Raw genomic sequence first — 6415 nt, forward strand, 5'->3', positions numbered from 1 at the left:
ATTTATACATATATTTGTTTGCCTTCACCTCCCTTATCTCACCTCACTTGCTCACATTGTATATAGACTTATTATTATTATTTTTTCACTGTATCATTGACTATATGTTTGTTTTACTCCATGTGTAACTATGTGTTGTATGTGTCGAACTGCTTTGCTTTATCTTGGCCAGGTCGCAATTGTAAATGAGAACGTGTTCTCAATTTGCCTACCTGGTTAAATAAAGGTTAAATAAATAAAAATATCCTCTGCTGCTATAATGTTACATTTTGATTGATTAGGAGATTGTGGAAACTACATGAGTTTCTGCAGTGTTGCCTTATGATCATGATTGTGTCAGCCCTGTGTCCCAGTAGCTATGTTGCGTAGGTAGACTATCCTCATATACCGAGATGACAGCTTATCCTGTCTCAGTTTATCCACCCGGTGATGCAGCTATATGGCAGGTGGTTGGCTAGGTTCATCGAAAGGCGTGTTCATACTACTTACGGTTGCCAAGTTAGATAGGAAGAATATTCCCATGTACCGAGATAACGGCTCATCTTGCCTCATCGAGGGCGTTGCGTCGTATTAGAAATACGTATGGCTGCATTAGCTGATGCTACATATAGTTAGTATTCACACATAGGCCTAGTGCTCAGTCATGTAATATAATTAACTTAGCTGGTCTATTGAGAGCTCCTAAACGGCGATGAGTTTACCTGCCAGTACCATGCCTCATCAAGGCCACTACTGTATGACGGCGTCAGCCGTGGTGACCAGCCGACATGTTGCCGTCTACTTTATTATATATTTTTTTTAGTACATTGCATATATCAACAGGTGGTTGGCTGGGTCATATTGCTTAAGGTTACTTGTTAGATAAGGAGATATTTGAATGTAGACCCACCAGATGATTTCTCATTTAGTTTCAGAACACCCGGGAGTCTCCAGGGCAGCTGGGTTCGTATTGCTTACGGTTGCTAGTTAGATGGGTGGAATATTCCCATATACCAAGATGACAGCTCATCTTGCCTCAAGCGAGGGCACCCAGCGGTGCGTCATATGAGAAATATGAGACATACGTTGAGCAGCTCATACTATACTGTACATGGTTAATATTCATACAGAGTATACAGTCTTGTAATGGCAGGATGTCTTTAGCTGGCGTATAGTTTACAGTCTTCTAATGGTAGGATGACTTTAGCTGGTGTATAGTATACAGTCTTGTAATGGTAGGATGACTTTAGCTGGCGTATAGTATACAGTCTTGTAATGGTAGGATGACTTTAGCTGGTCTGTAGTATACAGTCTTCTAATGGTAGGATGACTTTAGCTGGTCTATAGTATACAGTCTTGTAATGGTAGGATGATTTTAGCTGGTCTGTAGTACACAGTCTTGTAATGGTAGGATGAATTTAGCTAGTCTGTAGTATACAGTCTTGTGATGGCAGTGGTGTATAGTACTTAAATTAAAATACTGGAAAAGTATACTTCATTAGTTGTTGGGGTATCTGCACTTTACTTTACTATTCATATTTTTGACAACTTTAACTTCACTACATTCCTGAAGAAAATTATGTACTTTTTACTCCATACATTTTCCCTGACATCCAAAATGACTCGTTGCATTTTGAATGATTAGCAGGACAGAACATGGTCCAATTCACACACTTATCCAGTGGTGGAAAATGTACCCAATATTGTCATAACTGAGTAAAAGTATATATACCTTAATAGAAAGTTACTCATGTGAAAGCGAAAGTCACCCATTAAAATAGTAACTTGAGTAAACGTCTAAAAGTATTTGGTTTAAAAAAATACTTAAGTATAAAAAGTACATGTAATTGCTAAAATATACTTAATTATCAAAAATAATTTCAAATTCCTTATATTAAGCAAAGCAGACGGCACAATTTTCTTGTTTTTTAAACGTACGGATATCCAGGGGCACACTCCAAAACTCAGACATTATTTACAAAAGCTGCATGTGTGTTTATTGAGTCTGCTAAACCAGAGGCAGTAGTGATGACCACGTGTTCTCTTGATAAGTGAGTCTGCTAGACCAGAGGCAGTAGGGATGACCATGTGTTCTCTTGATAAGTGAGTCTGCTAGACCAGAGGCAGTAGGGATGACCATGTGTTCTCTTGATAAGTGAGTCTGCTAGACCAGAGGCAGTAGGGATGACCATGTGTTCTCTTGATAAGTGAGTCTGCTAGACCAGAGGCAGTAGGGATGACCACGTGTTCTCTTGATAAGTGAGTCTGCTAGACCAGAGGCAGTAGGGATGACCATGTGTTCTCTTGATAAGTGAGTCTGCTAGACCAGAGGCAGTAGGGATGACCATGTGTTCTCTTGATAAGTGAGTCTGCTAGACCAGAGGCAGTAGGGATGACCATGTGTTCTCTTGATAAGTGAGTCTGCTAGACCAGAGGCAGTAGGGATGACCATGTGTTCTCTTGATAAGTGAGTCTGCTAGACCAGAGGCAGTAGGGATGACCATGTGTTCTCTTGATAAGTGAGTCTGCTAGACCAGAGGCAGTAGGGATGACCACGTGTTCTCTTGATAAGTGAGTCTGCTAGACCAGAGGCAGTAGGGATGACCATGTGTTCTCTTGATAAGTGAGTCTGCTAGACCAGAGGCAGTAGGGATGACCATGTGTTCTCTTGATAAGTGAGTCTGCTAGACCAGAGGCAGTAGGGATGACCACGTGTTCTCTTGATAAGTGAGTCTGCTAGACCAGAGGCAGTAGGGATGACCATGTGTTCTCTTGATAAGTGAGTCTGCTAGACCAGAGGCAGTAGGGATGACCACGTGTTCTCTTGATAAGTGTGTGAATTTCGCCATTTTCCTGTCCTGCTAAGCATTCAAAATGTAACAAGTACTTCGGTTGTCAGGAAAATGTATAGAGTAAAAAGTACAATATTTTCTTTAGGAATGTAGTGAAGTAAAAGTAAAAGTTGTCAAAAATATAAATAGTAAAGTAAAGTACAGATACCCCTCCAAAAAATACTTAAGTGGTACGTTAAAGTACTTTACACCATTGCAGTTGTCAAGACGCAGCCCATGCAAAACAGATCTTTATCTTCAACTGACAGTTTTTTGATGTGGATTGTGTATTATGTTACTTAGATTGACACACAATAGTCTTGTAGAGAAGTAAAGATGAAGACCTCCTCCTGCCCCTTGGACATGGTCCCTACAAGACTACTACAAGACGTTATGCCTACTGTTGGCCCCAACATTGGCTATTGTAAATAGTTCACTAACCTCTGGCTCCCGTTCCAGCCCACTTTAAAAATGTTTTGTCCAACCTCTCCTTAAAAAGCCCAATCTAGACCCCTTCCTCACTGAGTAATTATAGACCTATCTCTAAGCTTCCTTTTTTTAAATCGAAGATGTTAGATAAAGTTATTTTCAAGTAATTGCTGACTCATGTTAGCATTAATAAATAATTTTTTTAATTTCCAGTCGGGCTTCTGATATCTTCACGGCAGTTTTATTGAGTGTCAGTAATGACCTTCTGTTGGCTACATTCTATATTCTAGTTATTTTGGGATAGTTTTGATCATAACATTTGTATTGACTGGCTGGAGAAGTATAATTAAAATATAATTAATGTCAAGACTTTCATCTCAGTCACTGATCTTATGAAACATGTAAATGCTTTCATTTCCTCATGTCTGGATTACTGTAACTCGTTGTATACGTGTCTCAGTCTGAAATCAATCCATCGCCGACAGTCATGAGTGAATAGTATAAATGTTTTACGTTATGCTGGGGGTTCAGTATGTTAGTAGCTACAGCAGTTGTGTGTGTATCTGACAGTCCTCTCCTGTGGTGTAGCTGGGTATTAGTCGGTGGTCCTGGGCCTTTCGACTGACAGTTCTGTTCTGTGGTGTAACTGGGTATTAGTCGGTGGTCCTGGGCTTTTCGCCTGACAGTTCTGTTCTGTGGTGTAACTGGGTATTAGTCGGTGGTCCTGGGCTTTTCGCCTGACAGCTCTGTAGCTTTGGGAAGGTCCTTCTCAATAACAATGGGGTCATCCATCAACCCAAATCTCTTCGCCATCTACCCTTCTCCGTCTATCAGGACATTTGATGTTACTGTGGACGGAGAGAAACAGTTTCACGTTTCAAGTTGTATTAGTCGTATGTACAGGATAAGCAGCTGTTACAACAGTGTTCTCAGGCCAGCTGCCCCATTTTTTCAACTCCAGATCTATCACAACTGACTGCATCAGTTGGGCGTAAAAAAAAAAAAGAATTTCTTTATACTTTTATAATATTTTTTAATTAGACATGTCATCCTTTCATAGACTTGCTGTAAAAGTAAAACTCTGGCAACCTAGGCTGTGGAACAGAGGAATCCGGTGCAGGACAGCACAATATTTTGAAAATGTATGTCGACCCTGTCCTCACATTGCTGACATTGGCTACTGTAAAAGATGTAACACTGAGATATGTTGCCTGGAAAACAAGCTCAGAATTTTAGCACAGTTATTGTCAGCTGGCGTTTAACAATAGCATCAGGGTTTGGCAACGGTTCTGGACAGCTGGCTGTTAACAATAGCATCAGGGTTTGCCACTCTGTGATATCATTGATGTCCTTATGATGTTACCATCAGGGTTCTGCAACGGTTCTGGACAGCTGGCTGTTAACAATAGCATCAGGGTTTGGCAACGGTTCTGGACAGCTGGCTGTTAACAATAGCATCATGGTTTGCCACTCTGTGATATCATTGATGTCCTTATGATGTTACCATCAGGGTTCTGCAACGGTTCTGGACGGCAGCAAGGTGTACTGACTTTTGTTCCACAGCAGCTCTATCACAGCTGATTCAGCGAATCAACTCCACATAGTCTTGATTCAAACCAATCAGGTGTGTCAGCTCTATCACAGCTGATTCAGCGAATCAACTCCTCATAGTCTTGATTCAAACCAATCAGGTGTGTCAGCTCTGTCACAGCTGATTCAGCGAATCAACTCCTCATAGTCTTGATTCAAACCAATCAGGTGTGTCAGCTCAATCACAGCTGATTCAGCGAATCAACTCCTCATAGTCTTGATTCAAACCAATCAGGTGTGTCAGCTCAATCACAGCTGATTCAGCGAATCAACTCCTCATAGTCTTGATTCAAATCAATCAGGTGTGTCAGCTCAATCACAGCTGATTCAGCGAATCAACTCCACATAGTCTTGATTCAAACCAATCAGGTGTGTCAGCTCAATCACAGCTGATTCAGCGAATCAACTCCTCATAGTCTTGATTCAAACCAATCAGGTGTGTCAGCTCTATCACAGCTGATTCAGCGAAACAACACCTTATAGTCTTGATTCAAACCAATCAGGTGTGTCAGCTCTATCACAGCTGATTCAGCGAATCAACTCCTCATAGTCTTGATTCAAACCAATCAGGTGTGTCAGCTCAATCACAGCTGATTCAGCGAATCAACTCCTCATAGTCTTGATTCAAATCAATCAAGTGTGTCAGCTCTATCACAGCTGATTCAGTAATCAAATGATCTTAGATCTTTTTTGTAATTTCCCCCGTAATGGTTAAGTTGAGGACTTGCTAAACTGATTCTAAGGAAAACTTATACCCAACTGTGGATCTAAGAGAAAAATGTCCTGCGGATACAATGACAAATGTCAAATATCATGTAAGATATCTACAGACATGTTCCATTAAAATACCTTTAATGTCATTTTAATGTCATGAACTCCATTTTAATAACCTACATTGTAAGAAGACTCTCTCTATCCACAAACGTGTCTAGAAAATATGTTGTGGCAGCTGTTTGGAAGAGTCAATACTCAATCACTTCAAAGGCTTTAAACAATACGCCTTGACTGCAGAGATGAGAATAGCAGAGCCTAAGAAATTAAAAGATTGTTTGTCTTGCCTAATCAACATGTCTCCTGCAGCGCCCCCTATGATGTTTCCAACAGTGACTTTATTAAAACATGACATTGTCACAATGTTGCTAATAAGTTGGGAGAACGTTGTGACATCTTCATTTTGCTAGTAGGGGGATGGAATGAGACGCTGAATCTGAACAGAATGCCACATTAATTAATCTGAACCAATTGGAAATACATAACTTTTACACAACAATTGATTGCAGATGTTTGACAGAAAATATACTATAGATATTAAAAGCTGTGAAGTGATTGACTTGAAAAGAAAAGTGTTGATTTGATATCAGGAACCAATGTCTTTTAACAACTGCAAAACTCACAAGTATATACCATCTTAAGGATACATCTCACATGGAATCTCCAATTTGGAGAAACAAATGAATTGTTTCAGAATTTGTGGTTCTTTTGGTAACACTTTCTTTGAAGGGGATATACATGAGGCATTCATAACACTTTTGTGAAACCATTCATAAAACCTTTAAGCTTCGTATTACCATTCATAAAACCTTTAA

The sequence above is a fragment of the Salvelinus fontinalis genome, chromosome 26 (assembly GCF_029448725.1).
Source record: "Salvelinus fontinalis isolate EN_2023a chromosome 26, ASM2944872v1, whole genome shotgun sequence".
NCBI classification, from domain to species: domain Eukaryota; kingdom Metazoa; phylum Chordata; class Actinopteri; order Salmoniformes; family Salmonidae; genus Salvelinus; species Salvelinus fontinalis.